The sequence below is a fragment of the Salvelinus fontinalis genome, chromosome 9, assembly GCF_029448725.1.
Source record: "Salvelinus fontinalis isolate EN_2023a chromosome 9, ASM2944872v1, whole genome shotgun sequence".
NCBI classification, from domain to species: domain Eukaryota; kingdom Metazoa; phylum Chordata; class Actinopteri; order Salmoniformes; family Salmonidae; genus Salvelinus; species Salvelinus fontinalis.
Window position 1 is genome coordinate 12,316,516 of NC_074673.1, and position 22,887 is coordinate 12,339,402.

The 22,887-nt window shown below is 41.8% G+C and overlaps 1 protein-coding gene across 4 annotated transcripts in view; it reads right to left on the reverse strand.

The window, feature by feature from the left end:
- Positions 1-22,887, reverse strand: part of LOC129862075 (alpha-1,3-mannosyl-glycoprotein 4-beta-N-acetylglucosaminyltransferase C-like) — a 198,867-nt gene that overhangs the window by 162,011 nt on the left and 13,969 nt on the right. The window contains exon 1 of one of the 4 annotated variants that reach the window (XM_055933423.1): positions 19,825-20,067. The exons of the other annotated variants lie outside the window; for them this stretch is intronic. The gene's annotated coding sequence lies outside the window, so the exon portion shown is untranslated. Of the gene's footprint in view, positions 1-19,824; positions 20,068-22,887 lie in introns of those variants that run through there. 4 annotated transcript variants of the gene reach the window in all.

Below are 22,887 nucleotides of genomic sequence, written 5' to 3' on the forward strand. Positions count from 1 at the left end.
TTCTCATAGCTTCTACAGATTGTAAATTAAAAATAAACATCTTTGCCAAAATAATTATTATATTGATTGATTGACTATGGCTTTTCAAATCCCCCAGTATTGCTATCTGTAGCGTTAGTTTTAGGCAAATGTTGCAATTCTTCAGCCATTCCTGGACCTGTGACCAAAAACGAGCTACATATGGACAATACCAAAATAAATGATCTAATGACTCTGCCTCCTCACAACAGAATCTGCAGAGCTGGGAAGATTGTATACCCCATATATATAACATTCTATTAGTTGCAAGAATTTTGTACAGTAATTTATATTGAAAAATTCGAAGTTTTGAATCCGGCGTTGTTTTGCGTATCAATTCATAAACCATGTGCCATGGAATGGGTACATCGAAAATCTCTTCCCAACTATTTTGCAATTTGTATGGCACAGCTGTTCGTTTTTTGGTCCTTAAATGAAATTGGTATATGTTTTTATTTATCACACTTTTCTTTAACCATTTTTGTTCTTTAATACAGGGCCGACATACAAGTTCCTTACTTTTTTCCCCTTCTACTTGCCTCTTCCATTTTTGTGGTAATGCTGCAATTAATTGGTTGTAATTTTGGGTAGAGCAGACTTTTCCATATGTCTGTGTTAGCTGCATGTGTGACATAACTCCACCAGTCCTATTTATGATATCATTCACAAAAATTATACCTTTTTTAAACATTTCTTCGATAAATACAGTTTTTTTATCAATTATTATATTTGAATTTAACCACAATATTTGTTGTACTATTTGTTCCGTCCCTTCAGGTGGATTCAACTGAAATTGCAACCAACTTTCTAAGGCTTGTTTAAAGAATAAGGATATTTTGGAGATCATTTCCTTTTCAAACAACCGAAAATGAGCAGGTGTAATCTGAATAAAGGGAAAAAGGCCCTTCTTGAACATAGGATGAGACATTCGTACCAGTTTACTAGAGAACCAGTTTGGATTTAAGTATAACTTTTGTATGACCGATGCCTTTAGTGAGAGGTCTAATGCTTTAATATTTAATAATTTCTGCCCTCCGAATTCATATTCGTTATATAAATAGGCCCTTTTAATTTTATCTGGCTTGCCGTTCCAAATAAAATTGAATATTTTTTGTTCATATAATTTAAAAAAACAGGTCACTAGGAGTAGGCAAAACCATAAGCAAATAGGTAAACTGTGATATGACTAAAGAGTTAATTAGGGTGATTTTTCCACAAATAGACAGGTATTTTCCTTTCCATGGTAGCAAGATCTTATCTATTTTTGCTAACTTTCTATAAAAATTTATTGGAGTGAGATCATTTCTTTCTTTTGGGATTTTTATACCGAGTATGTCCACATCTCCGTCAGACCATTTAATTGGTAAACTACATGGCAATATAAAATGTGTATTTTTTAGTGATCCAATACGTAATATGGTACATTTATCATAATTTGGTTTTAATCCAGAGAGGATAGCAAAGGTATCTAGATCCTCTATGAGGCCCTGGAGAGACTCTAGTTGTGGTTTTAAAAGAAAACATGAATCATCAGCGTACAATGACACCTTAGTTTTTAAGCCATGGATTTCTAATCCTTTAATATTAATGTTTGATCTAATTTTAACAGCTAACATTTCGATGGCAATAATAAATAGATATGCCGATAGTGGACAACCTTGTTTTACTCCTCTAGATAGTTTAAAACTTTCTGAGATGTAGCCATTATTTACTATTTTACACCTAGGGTTACTATACATAATTTTAACCCATTTTATAAGAGATTCCCCAAAATTGAAATATTCTAGGCATTTATATATAAACTCCAGTCGTACTTTATCAAAAGCCTTTTCAAAATCAGCTATGAAAACCAGGCCTGGTGTCCCCGATATCTCATAGTGTTCTATTGTTTCCAGTACTTGCCTTATATTATCTCCAATGTATCGTCCATGTAAAAAACCTGTCTGATTAGGATGAATAATATCTGACAAAACTTTTTTTATTCTATGCGCCAAGCATTTTGCTAGGATTTTTGCATCACAACACTGAAGTGTAAGAGGTCTCCAATTTTTTAATTGGACTGGATCTTTATATATACCACTTGGGTCCTGTTTCAGTGATAACGATATCAGACCTTCTTGTTGTGTGTCTGATAATCTACCATTTATATAGGAGTGGTTAAAACAAGTTAATAATGGTCCTTTGAGTATATCAAAAAACGTTTTGTATACTTCCACTGGTATGCCATCCAGCCCTGGAGTTTTCCCATCTTTAAAGGCCCCAATTGCAACAAGCAGTTCCTCCTCTGTAATTTGGCCTTCACATGAGTCTTTCTGTTCAGATGTTAATTTTACATTATTAATAGGAAAAAAATCCATACAATTAGTTTCAGTTAGTGGAGATGGAGGAGCCTGAAACGAAAACATATTCTTAAAGTACTTTACTTCCTCTTTCAAAATATCATTTGGTGAATCATGCGTGACTCCATCATTTGTCAAAAGTTTTAATACATTTTTTTTGGTAGCATTTCTATATTGAAGATTGAAAAAGAATTTGGTGCATTTTTCCCCATATTCCATCCAGTTCGCTTTATTTTTATAATATATTACACTGGATCTTTCTTGAATAAGTTCCTCCATTTCTTTTTGTTTTTCCTCTAAATTATTCTGTGCCTCTATGGTACCGTTTTCATTGCTATCTAACTGTACTGTTAGTCCTTCAATTTCCTTTGTTAATATGGACTCTTTTGATCTAAATTGCTTTTGTTTTATAGATGAGTACTGAATTGCATGGCCTCTAAAGGCACACTTAAAAGTGTCCCATACAATAAGGGGATCTGCTGTACCTATGTTATGTCTGAAAAAGTCAGTTATAAAATCTTCTGTCCTAGTTCTAAACAATTTATCATCTAGTAGACTTTGATTAAATTTCCAATATCCTCGCCCACGTGGAAATTCTGTAAGAGAAATATATATGCCAATTATGTGATGATCCGACCGCATTCTATCCCCTATCAACACTTTTTTAACTTTTGGTGCCAGAGAGAATGGAATAAGAAAGTAGTCAAGACGACTAGCTTGATTCAGCCTCCGCCATGTATATCTCACTAAATCAGGGTATTTAAGTCTCCATATATCCACTAATTCCAATATATCCATGACATTCATGATTTCCTTAAGTGCCTGAGGGTGATAATTTGTAGTATTATTTCCTTTCCGGTCTATAGAGCTATTTAAGACCGTATTAAAATCTCCCATTATAATAATAGAGTCTAGTGTTGCTTGTAGAGTTGATAAGTTCTTATATATATTTTCAAAGAAGCTTGGATCATCATTATTCGGACCGTATAGGTTAACAAGCCATATTTGTTTATTGTCCAATAACATATTTAAAATAATCCATCTACCTTGAGGATCTGTTTGGACAATTTGCACATTTGGATCAAAATTATTGTTAATTAAGATCATCACCCCTTTTGAATTTCTTTGCCCATGGGAGAAATATATTTTGCCCACCCAGTTCTTTTTCCACAAAACTTCATCTAAAACTGTTGAATGGGTTTCCTGTAAACAATAAATATTATAATCCTTCTCTTTTAGCCAGGTAAATACTGATCGTCTTTTCTTATTATCTGCTAAGCCATTACAATTGTAACTGGCTATACTTATTTCACCACTTACCATGAGACACACCTTTCATTCTTTTAATCAGAATATATTTTTGTAAACGTACTATTAAAAAGTAACATAATGATTGAGTGTCTATATAGTTGTACCATGATATTTGCATTTCTACTAAGTAAACCTCCAATTGGTCCCTACTATTCCACCCGCTAAAAGGCCTCATCTCGAGATGGCTTGTCATCCCAATGCCCGGCAGACCACCCTCGACCCCCTGTATCCCATAGCCCTGAACCGACTGGGATCCATTCTTTGAAAAGAGCATACAGTTCCATTTACCGAATTGAAGTAAATCAATTGCCATATGCATTTCCATTGCCGTCACCTCGATTTGTATTATATATAGCTGTGGATCATCCTCTATTGTACCTTACATCTTTTACTTCTTCTTTCGCAACAGTTGTGGGATACACACATACACACTCAGCCCTTACCCCCACACAACCATAAGCTCACTTTCTCAACAGTTGCACCATCCCAGAGCCCAACTCAAGATGGGTCATGATTTCCAAATGCCATTGCAGTTGCAGCTGCATGAGAAGGCCTGCAAGACCGCGCAAAAAAATAAGCAAAAATTGAAATTTATTTACCATTGTCACATCCTAGATAATGGCCGTCAAATGTACACCCTATTCCTGAAAGAAACACCCACAATACGGCCACCAGTCATGACCATGTCCCCACGCATCTCCATGCAGTCCGACCTTGATTCTGTGCCACCAGGGCCACAATAATATACCCCCTCTCTGAATGTCCGAGTGTGACCCCCTCCCCATGGGTTACTGCAGCTAGTGTTGCCAGCACTGCCACTGCCTGGGTGGGGGTACCCCACCGGAATCCCCACCGGCTAGGTACAAGGTCGTCAAGGTTCTCATTAGCAGCTTTGAGAAATTCCTTGTATATTTTCCTCTCCCTTTAGGGGGCTTTGGCTTTGCAGGACCAACCCTGCCAAGCAGGCTCAGAATCTTGAGGGGGCAGTGCTGCTCTTGGTCTCTGACCTCATTTTAGCTGCATATAGACCGCTTACAGCGAGCACATAAAACAGTTAGGGACTTCTCCTTAATATCTGGGTCATTCAGGTGGGTGTCTAGGGTATAGGGCCATAGACAGTACCATTAAAATAGGATAATAATTAGATATAATTTATTAAGATTAAAAAAATGTAGTTTTCCATGATAGGACAATAAATAAATAAGACGTATAATTCATTATAAAAGTATATCCATCATCTGAACAACATTGAAAGCCCTCTCATACCCGGCTCACAGCAATACATTGGCTCTGGGATATGCAACCATTTCATTACTCACTCACTCAACTTTCCAAACATAACAAATAAGATAAAAAATAAAATAAACACAAACCATACCATCCACACATACTGTGCCTTATGTTTACTTAGTTTTTATCTTCACTGTGTAAAAATAGTGCTTGTGTGTTCAATTAGTTATATGTGAAGATTTATAAAAAAGCTATATTTTTTGTTGTATTGTTACAATCAGTAACCGGGCTTGAATTGTGTTTATTTTCCTCGTCTATGAGAATTTTGTAAATTTTAAAATAACCATGGAGTAGTCTTTGTGTCTCTGAACAACTGGTTATCAATATATAGTTTATCAACGACGAGAGCTACTCGTTTCGCTTTTAATCTGTTTTCTTTGAAAATTGGATACAGAACTTTGCGCCGTTCTGCAATTTCTTTCGGAAACTGATCATTCATGACAATTTTGGTCCCAGCAAGTCTTTTACCTAGGCTTTTAACCATTATTTTATCTTTAAATGAAGCAAATTTTGCAACGATTGGGCGTTCGTACCTCTGCCCTCTCTGTCCGAAGCGGTGAACACGTTCAAGTTGGATTTTGTCGACAACTTCGCATGGAATCTGAAGCGCTGTACGGAGGAACTCTCTAACTATAGATTCAGGAACTTCTCCTTCTTTTTCTTGGATACCTGTAAGTACCAAATTCTCTCTCATGGATCTAGTTTGAATCTCCAGTAAGGCTTCTTTCAGAACGATGTTCTCTTTTTTAATTCCATTCATTTCGGTTTGAATCTTATTGACTGTCCCTTTTAGCGCGTGTGTTTCCTTCTCCATTGTCGCAGCTTTTTCATCACTCATCTCTAGGCTTGCCTTTAACTCTTTTATATCCTTACTAAGTAATTCAAGTAAACCCAGTTTGTCATTTATTGATTTTAACAGATCAGTTTCGACCTTTACCATTCCCGGTGGTGAGAATATTAAATCGTCAGTATCTGTCGAAGAATCTCGCTTGCGTTTTGTAAACGGTTCCCCTGTCTTATTCTCCGTCATGTTTGGTTGTTGTCTGTGTTCGTAATATTTGTCGATAAATGTCTCTAGTCTTAGGATTTGTTTTGTGTTATTATCCAGATTGAAGGTTTATCACTCACCAGATTATGTAGTGCTAATATTTTAGTCTATTTAGCAGATATTTCGAATATTATGTTTTATCTTGAGGTGCTCTACATAACTTCGTTCAGTCCGCCATTACCTTTACTTCACCTTTACGTCCGCCGAGCACACTGTAGTTAATTAAGCCTATTACAAATCTTTAAAAGGTAGGTACTAGGTCTTGAGTATGTACAAGGTCTTGAGTAGGTACTAGGTCTTGAGATGGTACTAGGTCTTGAGTAGGTACTAGGTCTTGAGTAGGTACTAGGTCTTGAGATGGTACTAGGTCTTGAGTAGGTACTAGGTCTTGAGTATGTACTAGGTCTTGACTAGGTACTAGGTCTTGAGATGTTACTAGGTCTTGAGATGGTACTAGGTCTTGAGATGTTACTAGGTCTTGAGTAGGTACTAGGTCTTGAGATGGTACTAGGTCTTGAGTAGGTACTAGGTCTTGAGTAAGTACTAGGTCTTGAGTAGGTACTAGGTCTTGAGTAGGTACTAGGTCTTAAGTAGGTACTAGGTATTTAGTAGGTACTAGGTCTTGAGTAGGTACTAGGTCTTGAGAAGGTACTAGGTCTTGAGTAGGTACTAGGTCTTGAGTAGGTATTAGGTCTTGAGATGGTACTAGGTCTTGAGTAGGTACTAGGTCTTGAGTAGGTACTAGGTCTTGAGTAGGTACTAGGTCCTGAGATGGTACTAGGTCCTGAGATGGTACTAGGTCTTGAGTAGGTACTAGGTCTTGAGTAGGTACTAGGTCTTAAGTAGGTACTAGGTCTTGAGATGGTACTAGGTCTTGAGTAGGTACTAGGTCTTGAGTACCAGGGAGTAGGCTTGTCACAATACCAAGATTTAACAAACGATACGATACCAGGCCAAGTATCACGATACCGAGTATTTTCGCCATATCACGGTGGGACAAAATCAGTGGCCTAGCATCCTGTTCGCCCCGCCCACCGGATGCTTGTTCACGCTTTCTAAACATTCTCCAAAAACCTGTCACTGAAATTCTCAATACAACACATTGAATTTAACTTCACACTGTTCAGTGTAGAATAGAATGCTGCATAGAATGGCTGATTTTCTCATATTTGCAAAGGCCTTCATGTGATTTGGCTGGAGGAAGGGGAGGAAGGAATATACTGTACATCAGCGGAGGCTGCTGAAAGGAGGATGGCTCATCATAATGTCTGGAACAGCGCAAATGGAATAGCATCAAACACATAGAAACCATGTGTTTGATACCATTCCACTCATTCCACAACAGCCATTACCATGAGCTCGTTCTCCCAAATGAAGGTGCCAAAAACCTCCTGTGATATACATGCATAATGATCTGCATGTCATTGTGTCAGTCAGGGGACAACACTGCATAATGATCTGCATGGCATTGTGTCAGTCAGGGGACAACACTGCATAATGATCTGCATGTCATTGTGTCAGTCAGGGGACAACACTGCATAATGATCTGCATGGCATTGTGTCAGTCAGGGGACAACACTGCATAATGATCTGCATGGCATTGTGTCAGTCAGGTGAAACACTGCATAATTATCTGCATGTCATTGTGTCAGTCAGGGGACAACACTGCATAATGATCTGCATGTCATTGTGTCAGTCAGGGGAAACACTGCATAATGATCTGCATGTCATTGTGTCAGTCAGGGGAAACACTGCATAATGATCTGCATGTCATTGTGTCAGTCAGGGGACAACACTGCATAATGATCTGCATGTCATTGTGTCAGTCAGGGGAAACACTGCATAATTATCTGCATGGCATTGTGTTAGTCAGGGGGAAACACTGCATAAAGATCTGCATGTCATTGTGTCAGTCAGGGGACAACACTGCATAATGATCTGCATGTCATTGTGTCAGTCAGGGGAAACACTGCATAATGATCTGCATGTCATTGTGTCAGTCAGGGGACAACACTGCATAATGATCTGCATGTCATTGTGTCAGTCAGGGGAAACACTGCATAATTATCTGCATGTCATTGTGTCAGTCAGTTAAACACTGCATAATGATCTGCATGTCATTGTGTCAGTCAGGTGAAACACTGCATAATGATCTGCATGTCATTGTGTCAGTCAGGGGACAACACTGCATAATGATCTGCATGTCATTGTGTCAGTCAGGGGAAACACTGCATAATTATCTGCATGGCATTGTGTTAGTCAGGGGGAAACACTGCATAAAGATCTGCATGTCATTGTGTCAGTCAGGGGACAACACTGCATAATGATCTGCATGTCATTGTGTCAGTCAGGGGAAACACTGCATAATGATCTGCATGTCATTGTGTCAGTCAGGGGACAACACTGCATAATGATCTGCATGTCATTGTGTCAGTCAGGGGAAACACTGCATAATTATCTGCATGTCATTGTGTCAGTCAGGTGAAACACTGCATAATGATCTGCATGTCATTGTGTCAGTCAGGTGAAACACTGCATAATGATCTGCATGTCATTGTGTCAGTCAGGGGACAACACTGCATAATGATCTGCATGTCATTGTGTCAGTCAGGGGACAACACTGCATAATTATCTGCATGTCATTGTGTCAGTCAGGGGAAACACTGCATAATGATCTGCATGTCATTGTGTCAGTCAGGGGACAACACTGCATAATTATCTGCATGTCATTGTGTCAGTCAGGGGAAACACTGCATAATGATCTGCATGTCATTGTGTCAGTCAGGGGAAACACTGCATAATGATCTGCATGTCATTGTGTCAGTCAGGGGAAACACTGCATAATGATCTGCATGTCATTGTGTCAGTCAGGTGAAACACTGCATAATGATCTGCATGTCATTGTGTTAGTCAGGGGGAAACACTGCATAATGATCTGCATGTCATTGTGTCAGTCAGGGGAAACACTGCATAATGATCTGCATGTCATTGTGTTAGTCAGGGGAAAACACTGTATAATTATCTGCATGGCATTGTGTTAGTCAGGGGAAAACACTGCATAATTATCTGCATGTCATTGTGTTAGTCAGGGGAAAACACTGCATAATGATCTGCATGTCATTGTGTTAGTCAGGGGAAAACACTGCATAATTATCTGCATGTCATTGTGTTAGTCAGGGTACAACACTGCATAATGATCTGCATGTCATTGTGTTAGTCAGGGGAGAACACTGCATGAAACCTTTACTGTTCAGTTAACACAGACACACTCTTCCTCCTCACACACTCTCTCTTCCTCCTCACACACTCTCTCTGTCCCTCAATCTCTCTGTGTCCCTCACTATCTCTGTGTCCCTCACTATCTCTGTGTCCCTCACTCTCTCTGTCTCCCTCAATCTCTCTGTCTCCCTCAATCTCTCTGTCACCCTCAGTCTCTCTGTCTCCCTCACTCTCTCTTTCTCCCTCAATCTCTCTGTCTCCCTCAATCTCTCTGCCTCCCTCACTCTCTCTTTCTCCCTCAATCTCTCTGTCTCCCTCAATCTCTCTGTCTCCCTCACTCTCTCTGTCTCCCTCAATCTCTCTGCCACCCTCACTCTCTCTGTGTCCCTCAATCTCACTGTGTCCCTCACTATCTCTGTGTCCCTCACTCTGTGTCCCTCACTCTCTCTGTGTCCCTCACTCTCTCTGTGTCTCTCACTCTGTGTCCCTCACTCTTTCTGTCTCCCTCAATCTCTCTGTCTCCCTCAATCTCTCTGTGTCCCTCACTCTCTCTGTGTCCCTCACTCTCTCTGTCTCCCTCAATCTCTCTGTCTCCCTCAATCTCTCTGTCTCCCTCACTCTCTCTGACTCCCTCACTCTCTCTGTAAGACAGTCGTGACGAGGGCTCGACAAAACCTTTTCCCACTCAGGAGACTGAAAAGATTTGGGATGGGTCCCCAGATCCTCAAAAGGTTCCACAGCTGCACCATCGAGAGCATCCTGACCGGTTGCATCACCGCCTGGTATGGCAACTGCTCGGCATCTGACCGTAAGGCGCTACAGAGGGTAGTGCGAACGGCCCAGTACATCTCTGGGATCAAGCTTCCTGCCATCCAGTACCTATACAATAGGCGGTATCAGAGGAAAGCCCATGAAATTGTCAGAGACTCCAGTCACCCAAGTTTCATACTGTTTTCTCTGCTACCGCACGGCAAGCGGTGCCGGAGCGCCAAGTCTAGGACCAAAAGGCTCCTCAACAGCTTCTACCCCCAAGCCATAAGACTGCTGAACAATTCATAAAATCGCCACCGGACAATTTACTTTGACACACCCCCTTTTGTACACTGCTACTACTCGCTGTTTATTATCTATGCATAGTCACTTCACCCCCACCTACGTACATGTACAAATTACCTCAACTAACCGGTACCCCTGCACACTGACTTGGAACCGGTGCCCCCTGTATATAGCCTTGTTATTGTTATTGTTATTCTGTTACTTTTTATTATAACTTTATTTTAGTCTACTTGATAAATATTTTCTTAACTCTTCTTGAATTGCACTGTTGGTTAAGGGCTTGCAAGTAAGCATTTCACTGTAAAGTCTAACTTGTATTCGGCGCATGTGACAAATACAGTTTGATTTGATTTTATCCATCTCTCTGTCTCCCTCAACCTCTCTGTCTCCCTCATTCTCTCTGCCTCACTCACTCTCTCTGCCTCCCTCACTCTCTCAGTCTCCCTCACTCTCTCTGACTCCCTCAATCTCTCCGACTCCCTCAATCTCTCCGACTCCCTCAATCTCTCTGGCTCCCACACTCTCTGTCGCCCTCACACACTCTCTCTGTCTCCCTCACTCTCTCTGTGTCCCTCAATCTCTCTTTCTCCCCCACTCTCTCTGTCTTCCTCACTCTCTCTGTCTTCCTCACTCTCTCTGTCTCCCTCACTCTCTCTGTCTCCCTCACTCTCTCTGTGTCCCTCACTCTCTCTGTGTCCCTCACTCTCTCTGTGTCCCTCACTCTCTCTGTGTCCCTCACTATCTCTGTGTCCCTCACTCTCTCTGTGTCCCTCACTCTCTCTGTGTCCCTCACTCTCTCTGTGTCCCTCACTCTCTCTGTGTCCCTCAATCTCTCTGTGTCCCTCAATCTCTCTTTCTCCCCCACTCTCTCTGTCTTCCTCACTCTCTCTGTCTCCCTCACTCTCTCTGTCTCCCTCACTCTCTCTGTCTCCCTCACTCTCTCTGTGTCCCTCACTCTCTCTGTGTCCCTCACTCTCTCTGTGTCCCTCACTATCTCTGTGTCCCTCACTATCTCTGTGTCCCTCACTCTATCGGTGTCCCTCACTCTATCGGTGTCCCTCACTCTATCGGTGTCCCTCACTCTATCGGTGTCCCTCACTCTATCGGTGTACCTCACTCTATCGGTGTACCTCACTCTATCGGTGTACCTCACTCTATCGGTGTCCCTCACTCTCTCTGTGTCCCTCACTCTCTCTGTGTCCCTCACTCTCTCTGTGTCCCTCACTCTCTCTGTGTCCCTCACTCTCTCTGTGTCCCTCACTCTCTCTGTGTCCCTCACTCTCTCTGTGTCCCTCACTCTCTCTGTGTCCCTCACACTCTCTGTCTCCCTCACACTCTCTGTCTCCCTCACACTCTCTGTCTCCCTCACTCTCATAAACACACACACACACACCACTCTCTCTCTCTCTCCCATAAATACACAATGTTCCCAACTTTTAAAACGTTAGGCACCAAACAGAATTTAAGGAGCAGCAGAAAGAAATAGATGTTTGATATAGTTTAGTCTTCCATTAGCCTTATATGAATGAATCCTACCTTTTCAAGCACATCTCATGAGTAGCAGACCGTTTTCTGTTCTTCCTGTGCCAATCAGATGTGCCTAAACCTACTGTCAAGTTACCAGGTAGTTAGCTAGCTAGGTAAAATTACTGAACTAAGTTGTTTGTTATCAAACCAATAATTAGCGACCCGGGATTAGTTTAAAACGGCCCGCAACATGGTTCTTGAAATTAAAGCTGCAATCATGCCTGTCACGAAGTTGTGCTCCATTTTCCCTCTCTGACACTCAGAGGCTGCATGACAGTGAACATGCAAAGTCTACTCAGACTGGTCTGTGCGCTTGGTTACAACAGGTGATGAAATTATAGAATGTATCAACATTACTCGCTTTACGCACTGCTCCAATGTTACAAATGTACAACTGTAACAACAGAAGACTCATCAGGGTCTGGGTCTGCATCCCCGCTCGCCATCACAGCTAAATTATATCTTTTTTAAACTGACGGAGGAATAGACACTGAAGACTGGACGGAGAGAAGCAGGTGAGTGAGGGCTGGTAAAAGATGAGGCTGGCTGACTACAGCTGCCACAGGTGATTATGGGCATGAACGTGAAGTGGATATCATTGGACCTGCCCATACCAGAGACTAGTGGCAATTGCTTAAATGTATAAACAAAACTGACTTTATAAACATTTTTAACAGGCGCCAGCCGGCTCTTAGAGCAGAAAAAGTCAGTAGTGTCATATGAAACAGTACAAAGGTATCATAAGTATCATGATGGTTTGGTACCGTGATATTACAGTGGTACCGGTATACCGGGCAACACAACCAGGGAGAGGCCCCAGCACTAACAAAGGAAAAGTACCACTGTATGAGGCTCAAGAGCACCGCCTTATAAATAGCCTACACAGTAAGAACAGATCCACTCAAAGAGGGGCATAATTGGAAGCACTAGTGGCCAAAATGGGTCTACAGTATATGGCCATATTAGTGTCTGACTACCACAAAGGAAGCAGGGCTCGTCTGCACAATAGTCAGAGAAACTAGAGACCCTCTCGGGCATTATGGTTGAAAAATAGATTTTAACTCAACAAGACTAACCTGGATTAATAAAGTTTAAATAAAATGGTTCATATTGAAATAATGAATTTGCGATTGTCAAATGGTAATTAGTGGACATTTGTTGGGGGCATATACATTTGGCTGCCATTCTCATTCAGAGAGCAGTAAAAGCAATCATAAAAACAACATGGTGTGCATTCTAAAATAATAATGGTACTTAATAGGAGTTAGAACGATTTTACTGCGAACAGCTGTCTGGCAATAATGAGTTCCTGGCATCTACAGGAGAAGTTCAAAGCCCTTTAATGCTGCACTCATAATGACGAGGGAGGGAGGGAGAGAGTGACCTACAAACAGGCTATAACCAAGACCATAGTACAAGCCACTAATATACCAGTAAACCAGTAATAATACAGGACCCTAGGGACTCGATGAGGCCATTTTTATGCTGTAGCCACAAATAAACATACAGTATCATAACCACCAATTCCCCCAGCATATTGTTGCTTAGTGACCACTGAACTGTTCCTAATCCACATGTAAAGAACCACAGAAGGTGACCAAGGGAATAACGCTGCTCTGGATTCAGTAGCTAGCTAACCATTCAGTACACGTTCTTTTTTCATACAGTGTATAAATTAACATTTCACTTGTAAAGGTCATTTTTGCTTGCTTTTTCACTCCCAGTAGTGTTTTTGTTTTTAGAATATTTAAAGAAACTGTGAATAACGGAGCCTCTTCAACAGAGAGAAAATAAACATGTTTGTTATTTTCTATAATAACAAGCGTATAATGAATAGTAGCCTTTTTAAATCTGTATTCAAATCAAATCAAATGTTATTCGTCACATGCTTTGTAAACAACAGGTGTAGACTAACAGTGCTTGCTTATGGGCCCTTCCCAACAACGCAGAGGAAAAGAAAATAAAGAATTAATAGAAAAGTAAAACACGTAATAATAAAATATATAATAAATAAAAAATTACAAAATAGCAGAATTGGTCAGGAACCTGTAAAACGTCTGCTATCCAATCCTGCGCCCTTACTCCAATCTATGTATTTACACCCATGTATCATCTGGGATGTTTTCCAAAGCAAAGTATGCTAAGTGTTTTGTTCCGTTGATAGTGAATGTTTAGTCTGACGAAGACTGATGTGCTCAATTTCTAAATACATTGAATCCTACCAATGCATCGGCCTAGTGGAGAGCAAACAACAGAGAGCAACCAATAGCTAGACATCTATACTAAGTTGACATATTGTATATTTTATTGGTCAGTCTTATCTTACATTATGAATCATATTGTAGTAACTGTTACAGCAGTTTGAGTTTGAAGTACTTCAGATGTTCCAAAACAGTTCCATTCCACGACACAGCAGGCATTTGCATGTGTTTGACTTCCAGCAGCGTCTCGACACCTCTTTCAAAAACAATACAGGCACAACTAAATTAAGATCCATCTTTCTATTATTACTTCCTATTCCTGACACAGATTATTTATATCTATATTCATGCCAACATTAAAAAAATAACTCTGAAATACGTAACGTACCGAAATAACTTACAGTGGCTTCAGAGAGTATTCATACCCCTCGACTGAATTCAAAATGGATTAAATATACACTACCGTTCAAAAGTGTGGTGTCACTTAGAAATGTCCTTGTTTTTGAAAGAAAATACAATTTTTGGTCCATTAAAATAACATCAAATTGATCAGAAATACAGTGTTAATGTTGTAAATGACTATTGTAGCTGGAAACGGCAGATTTTTAATGGAATATCTACAGGCGTACAGAGGCCCATTATCAGCAACCATCACTCCTGTGTTCCAATGGCACGTTGTGTCAGCTAATCCAAGTTTATAATTTTAAAAGGCTAATTGATCATTAGAAAACCCTTTTGCAATTATGTTAGCACAGCTGAAAACTGTCATTCTGATTAAAGAAGCAATAAAACGGGCCTTCTTTAGACTAGTTGAGTATCAGCATCTCTGAGCGGTTTCCTTCCTCTCCAGCAACTGAGTTAGGAAGGTTGCTTGTATCTTGGTAGTGACTGGGTGTATTGATACACAATCCAAAGTGTAATTAATAACGTCACGATACTCAAAGGGTTATTCAATGTCTTCTTTTTTTTTACCAATAGATGCCTTTCTTTGCATGACTCCCAAGTGGTGCAGCGATCTAAGGCACTGCATCACAGTGCTAGCGACGTCACTACAGACCCTGGTTCGATCCCGGGCTGTCTCACAACCAGCAGTGATTGGGAGTCCCATAGGGCGGCGAACAATTGGCCCAGCGTCGTCTGGGTTACTGGAGGGTTTGGCCGGGGTAGGCCGTCATTGTAAATAAGAATTTGTTCTTAACTGACAAACTGACTTGCCTAGTTAAATAATGTTTGTTTTTTTAGTTAAAAAAATTGCAACGCATTGGAAAACCTCTCGTCTTTGTGGTTGAATCAGTGTTTGAAATTCACTGTTTGACTGAGGGACCTTAATTGTATGTGTTGTGTACAGAGGTGAGGTAGTCATTCAAAAATCATGTTAAACACTATTATTGAACACAGAGTGACTCCATGCAACTTATTATCTGACTTTACTCCTGAACTTATTCTGGCTTGCCATAACAAAGGGGTGAAATTATTATTGACTCAAGACATTTCAGCTTTTCATTTTTTTAATTTTGTAAACATAATTATTATTCCACTTTGACAATTTAATCAATTTTAAATTCAGGCTGTAACACAAAATGTGGATTAAGTAAATAAGTGGGAATACATTCTGAAGGCACTGTACTGAAATTAGACTACCTCTAGTAATGTATAGCATTCGCTAGCTACCTATTTCACTCTGAAATGTTGTATAACAAATCAATGAGGGAGCAATATATCCAGTATGTTGAGGCTGGATAGACACATCTAATGAATTGATTTCAATGGCAAGAGCTCTTTCTCTAATAACTTTGCATAAATCCATGTTCACCTTTAGCCTTCATGTAATGCCAAACCAGACCAACGTCCATTAGATTGACAGATTATACAGACAGAACATAGAATATAATACAATGAATTGCTAGTTCACTTACAGCCTTACACAAAACTTAATTTGCTATTTTGATATTACAGTCTCAATAAAAATATATAACACCTTGTGTCAGTGGAATGACTAAATAAATAAAGGTGAATAAAGGAATTAGCAGAAAACTGTTTGAGGTCATTTCAAAGAAAAGCCAGTGACATTTTGGCATTAGAAAAAGAGAATGTCTTAATTGAAACTTAAACATTTTGCAATTACCCTGCTGAATACCTCTAGACAGCAAAAGGTTCCGGTTAGCAACATCACAACAGTCATACAAGGAACATAAACCGGTGTGATCCACATTGAACACAGTGTCAGGATAGAATCCATAACAGACACAAGGCCAGGTCTTCCTCCAGATAAATAAAAAGAAGCCACTTGAGACACCACTTACAGTGCATTCGGAAATTATTCAGAACCTTTGACTTTTTCCACATTTCGTTACATTACAGCGTTATTCTAAAATTAATTTAAAAAAATGTTTTTCTCATCAATCTACACAAAATACCCCATAATTACAAAGCAAAAACAGGTTTTTAGAAACGTATTAAAAATAAAATAAATAAATATCATATTTACATAAGCATTCAGACCCTTTACTCAGTACTTTGATGAAGCACCTTTGGCAGCGATTACAGCCTAGAGTCTTCTTGGGATGATGCTACAAGCTTGGCACACCTGTATGTGGGGAGTTTCTCCCATTCTTCTCTGCAGATCCTCTCAAGCTCTGTCAGGTTGGATGGGGAGCATCGCTACACAGCTATTATCAGGACACTCCAGAGATGTTCGATCGTGTTCAAGTCCGGGCTCTGGCTGGGCCACTCAAGGACATTCAGAGACTTGTCATGAAGCCACTCCTGCGTTGTCTTGGCTGTCTGCTTAGGGTCACTGTCCTGTTAGAAGGTGAACCTTCGCCCCAGTCTGAGGTCTTCAGTGGTGTGGAGCAGGTTTTCATCAAGGATCTCTCTACTTTCCACCATTCATCTTTCCCTCGATCCTGACTAGTCTCCCAGTACCTGCGCTGAAAAAAATCCTCACAGCATGATGCTGCCACCACCATGCTTCACCGTAGGGATGATACCAGGTTTCCTCCAGATGTGCCGCTTGGCATTCAGGTGAAATGAATGATGAAACCAAGTTCAATCTTGGTTTCATCAGACCAGATCAATCTTGGTTTCATCTTCCGTCTGACCACTCTACCATAAAGGCCTGATTGGTAGAGTGCTGCAGAGATGGATGTCATTGTGGAAGGTTCTCCCATCTCCACAAATTTCTTACATTTAAGAATGATGGAGGCCACTGTGTTCTTGGGGACCTTCAATGCTGCAGAATGTTTTTGGTACTCTTTCCCAGATCTGTCTCGGAGCTCTACGGACAATTCCTTCAAAATCATGACTTGGTTTTTGCTCTGACATGCACTGTCAACTGTGGGACCTTATATAGACAGGTGTGTGCCTTTCCAAATCATGTCCAATCAATTGAATTTACCACAGGTGGACTCCAATCAAGTTGTAGAAACATCTCAAGGATGATCAATGGAAACAGGATGCACCTGAGCTCAATTCCGAGTCTCATAGCAACGGGTCTGAATACTTATGTAAATAAGGAATTTCTGTTTTTTATTTTTAATAGATTTGCAAAAATTTCTAAAAACCTGTTTTTGACTGTGTCATTATGGGGTATTGATGAAGATTTATTTTTATTTAATCAATTTTAGAATAAGGCTATAATGTAACAAAATGTGGAAAAAGTCAAGGGGTCTGAATACTTTCGGAATGCACTGAAATTCAACCTAGCACATCCAACCCAGCTGTACCGTATATCAACAAACATCTGAGACAGGGAGAGACCGCGTTAAAAGCACAACCACCACACACACACACACACACACACACACACACACACACACACACACACACACACACACACACACACACACTTAATGTGTTGTGAAATCTGTTGTGTAATGCATTGTAATGTTTTTCAAATTGTACAACTGTCTTCATTTTGCTGGACCCCAGGAAGAGTAGCTGCTGCCTTGGCAACCGCTAATGGGGATCCATAATAAATACAAATACGTACAAACACAGAACAGAGGAGCTGCTGACCCGGTCTGAACCAGTTCTCTGTGATTTATGGTTTATGGTCCCAAGGCAGACACACTTTTGTTCTTGGGGGTCATAAATCTCCTGCACCTCCAAGCAGATCAGCTGACTATCCTTGGCAGGCCAGCAGACACCCCTACGCATCGCTTAGTCCCATCTTCTGACTACTGTACAGTAGGCTATACCTCTCAACACACACACACACATATAGTAAGTAGCACGCACGCACACACACAAACACACAGTAGGGAAACAGTGATGACTTGTTGTGGGTCTGCACGCACACACACACACACACACACACACACACACACACACACACACACACACACACACACACACACACACACACACACACACACACACACACACACACACACACACACACACACACACACACACACACACACACACACACACACACACAGAAACCACTGCTATATTTAGCCCCATCCATAAGAGCTGTACATTACACCTCTTAACACAAAGAAGCAGAATCCTCCTCAAACAAACCCCAGTGCAGGCATGGTAGTAAATCACAATGAGTAGACAGACACTAGTATGCGATAACGACAAGCAGAGCACCATTCATTCCAGCATTTAAAACATGCTAACAGTGCTTCTATGGTTTACCTGTGTGTGCTCTGCACAGCTTCAGTCCCAATGTAATATTCCAATTAAAGTATTGAATTTATTCATGAAGCGGAGAATTTACATTGAATTGAAGTCGAATTTGAACTATCTATGGACATGGAATTGAATTGGAATTAGACTGTTTGAACTGTTTGAATTGGATTTGAAAAAATCTTTGGAATTGAATTGAAATTTTATATTTGTACATTTTCCAGTGAATGGAATTAATGCACTTAGTATCAATGGACTGCAGGATTTATTTTAAATAATTTATATTACTTATATTTCCAGTATAGCAGTATGCTGTAGCAAGGCTGTCTGAACAGTGACATGATTAGCCTGAAAGCCCAAGGGAAATGAATTTGAATTTGTGGAATTGTTGGGGATAATATTTAATTGGGAATTTAATTCTTGGAATTTACCTAACATTGAATTTGAAAGGAATTTAATTATATCTGAATTCAAAGACTGACCTGGGATGTTATTTGAATTAAATGGAATTGACAGGGAGAGGGAATTGAATTAGAATTGCACTGTAGACTGATGCCTTGAGCACACTATAACGTTATGTATCTATGACTCATTCTGTAATACAAGACTGTGGCACTGTGTGCACCTACATTGGCTGTTTTGTAGGTGGAGGCTATAGCTGTGTGTGTGTGTGTGGGGGGGGGGGGGGGGGGGGGGGGGGGGACATGCACCTTCTCCTTCCAAAAAGACTAAACAGCATGTTGAATACAATGATTTGGATGACAAATTTAACCACCTGAAATTAGTTACTTCCACCAGACCACAGACATTTTGATGGATCCTTTGTACACAAGACATGAGACAACTCACTGTCACAGAGAGGAGTGCAGGGAGGGAGTGAGGAAGACAGAGAGAGGGGAGGCAGGGACAAGAATGACAGACAGTGACAGCAAGAAATGAGACAGAGGGGGAGGCAGGAAGGAGAGTGACAGAGGATTGAGAGAAAGATGCACAGAGAGAGAGAGAGAGAGAGAGATCTGCCTCTATGTCTACCTCTAACAATGACATAAAACAGCATGCTGAGGGGAGAGATCATGATCATCTGAAGTCGCTGGTAACAGAGAGAGGATACAGGATGCTCAAGCTTTACACAGCAAACCATGAAATATCACAGCTACAGGCATTTACACTCACTCACCTGCCGGCTGTATTGCTGTATTTTTAAGAAGTGTCTCTCTCTGCTCTGTCTCCTGTCTGTTGTCAGTGTGAGGAGCGTGAGGGAGTTCTGCCGATGCTCTGTGCTGCACGCTGTCACCAGTCTAAATAATCTCCATGACTCACACAAGAGCAGATCATTGGCTCTCCAAAACAGTGGCGTAAACACTCATAATGGCAATCGGTAGCCGCGCTCTCTTTCTCTCCCTCTCTCTCTCTTTCGCAACCACCCCTCTCTCTTTCTCTCCCTCTCTTTCGTAACCCCCCCTCCCTCCCTCCCTCCTTCACACAGCACAACTCCTCACCAAGGTGTCACTAACTGTTTCTGCGCACCCTGCTTCTCTTTGGCTCTCTCTTCCTCTCCCATCTCCGCTCTCCAGATTGTACGTCTTAAAGAAAGGGAGGTGTTGGGAAAAGCTAATTATAGTTAAGGGTCGCAGCAGCGGGACAGGCTTCGTGAATAATACATGAGCTCAATATTAAGAGGTGAATGACTACCTGGAGAAAACATAGGCACTAGGGGATGACAGGAACCCAATTACATTCACTTAGCTAGGAACATCCTGTTGTAATTATGTACATGATGGAGGATGGAAGAGGCTGAGGTAAAAGAGTCACTGTGGCTTTTGAGTCTGTAAAATGAGAAATTCAAATTAAGATCGCAGAGCCATAGAAGAACATCTCTTAGCCTTACAGAGAAGAAAAACGTCAGATAGCTTACATTAGAGCAATGAGTGTAAATACGAGTCTTTACATTGGTTCATATAAAGTGCATCGCCTACAGGCAGATTGCCTGGCAACCCAAACTCCTTGCTCCGGCCAAACGCTACGCCAATGGAAATCCATTCTCGACCATCTGATTGATCCCAGGAACCGATGGGTTGGGCCAGAGCCAGAACACACGTGGGTAAAGCGGTGGTTAGAAAACTTGTCATTGGCTTTGATAATGTGATTGGTTAGAGATGATCCAATCACTGATGACTTTGTTTTGTACAACACCCATCATTTTGACGTCACCACAAATGACTTCAATGATGGCAATCTCAGACTGAAGTATGTAGCAAACGATAGAGCTGCGGAATAATTCAGTTTGTCATCAGGCAAATAAGATACTCAAGAAAGGATAAAATATTGTAAATGTAATTTAAAAAATAAATGTATCTCTATTAAATATATTGATTGGTCATTTGTCTGGTCTCAATAAGTCAGCAGTTTTGTTTTATTGCATTATGGATCTGTTGTAGGCTATTGGAGTATCTATCCATAGGACCACTTTAAGCCGTACACTCCACAGAGTTGGGCTTTACGGACGAGTGGCCAGAAAAAAAAACATTGCTTTATGGCGAACACGTTTGGTGTTCGCCAAAAGGCATGTGGGAGACTCCCCAAACATATGCAAGAAGGTACTCTGGTCAGATGAGACTAAAATTGAGCTTTTTGGCCATCAAGGAAAACACTGTCTGGCGCAAGCCCAACACCTCTCATCACCCTAGGAATACCATCCCCACAGTGAAGCATGGTGGAGGCAGCATCATGCTGTGGGGATGTTTTCATCGACAGGGACTGGGAAACTGGTCAGAATTGAAGGAATGATGGATGGCGCTAAATACAGGGAAATTCTGAGGCAAACCTGTTTCAGTCTTCCAGAGATTTGAGATTGGGACGGAGGTTCACCTTCCTGCAGGACAATGACACTAAGCATACTGCTAAAGCAACACTTAAGTGGTTTAAGGGGAAACATTTAAATGTCTTGGAATGGCCTAGTCAAAGCTCAGACCTCAATCCAATTGAGAATCTGTGGTATGACTTAAAGATTGCTGTACACCAGCGGAACCCATCCAACTTGAAGGAGCTGGAGAAGTTTTGCCTTGACGAATGGGCAAAAATCCCAGTGGTTTAGATGTGCCAAGCTTATAGAGACATACCCCAAGAGACAAAAGGTGGCTCTACAAAGTATTGACTTTGGGGGGGTGAATAGTTATACACACTCAAGTTTTAATTTTTTTGGTCTTATTTCTTGTTTGTTTCACAAAAAAAACATGTTTTGCATCTTCAAAGTGGGAGGCATGTTGTGTAAATCAAATAATACAAACCCCCCAAAAAATACATTTAAATTCCATAATAGAAAAAATGCCAAGGGGGGGGGAATATTTCCGCAAGCCACTGTATGTGAAGTTTGTTGGTTGGGGGGATGGGAGGTTGGGGTTGGGGGGATGGGAGGTTGGGGGGGATGGGAGGTTGGGGTTGGGGGGTTGGGAGGTTGGGGTTGGGGGGATGGGATGGGAGGTTGGGGTTGGGGGGGTGGGATGGGAGGTTGGGGTTGGGGGGATGGGATGGGAGGTTGGGGTTAGGGGGATGGGAGGTTGGGGGGATGGGATGGAAGGTTGGGGGGATGGGATGGGAGGTTGGGGCCGGGGGGATGGGATGGGAGGTTGGGGTTGGGGGGATGGGAGGTTGGGGGGATGGGAGGTTGAGGTTGGGGGGATGGGATGGGAGGTTGGGGTTGGGGTTGGGGGGATGGGAGGTTGGGGTTGGGGGGATGGGATGGGGGGTTGGGGGGATGGGAGGTTGGGGTTGGGGGGATCGGATGGGGGATTGGGGGGATGGGAGGTTGGGGTTGGGGGGATGGAATGGGATGGGAGGTTGGGTTTGGGGGGATGGGAGTTGGGGTTGGGGGGATGGAATGGGATGGGAGGTTGGGGTTGGGGGGATGGGAGGTTGGGGTTGGGGGGATGGGATGGGGGGTTGGGGGGATGGGAGGTTGGGGTTGGGGGGATGGGATGGGGGGTTGGGGGGATGGGAGGTTGGGGTTGGGGGGATGGGATGGGGGGTTGGGGGGATGGGAGGTTGGGGTTGGGGGGATCGGGTGGGGGGTTGGGGTTGGGGGGATGGGATGGGAGGTTGGGGTTGGGGGGATGGAATGGGATGGGAGGTTGGGGTTGGGGGGATGGGATGGGAGGTTGGGGGGATGGGATGGGGGGTTGGGGGGATGGGAGGTTGGGGTTGGGGGGATCGGGTGGGGGGTTGGAGTTGTTTTGTGCTTTCT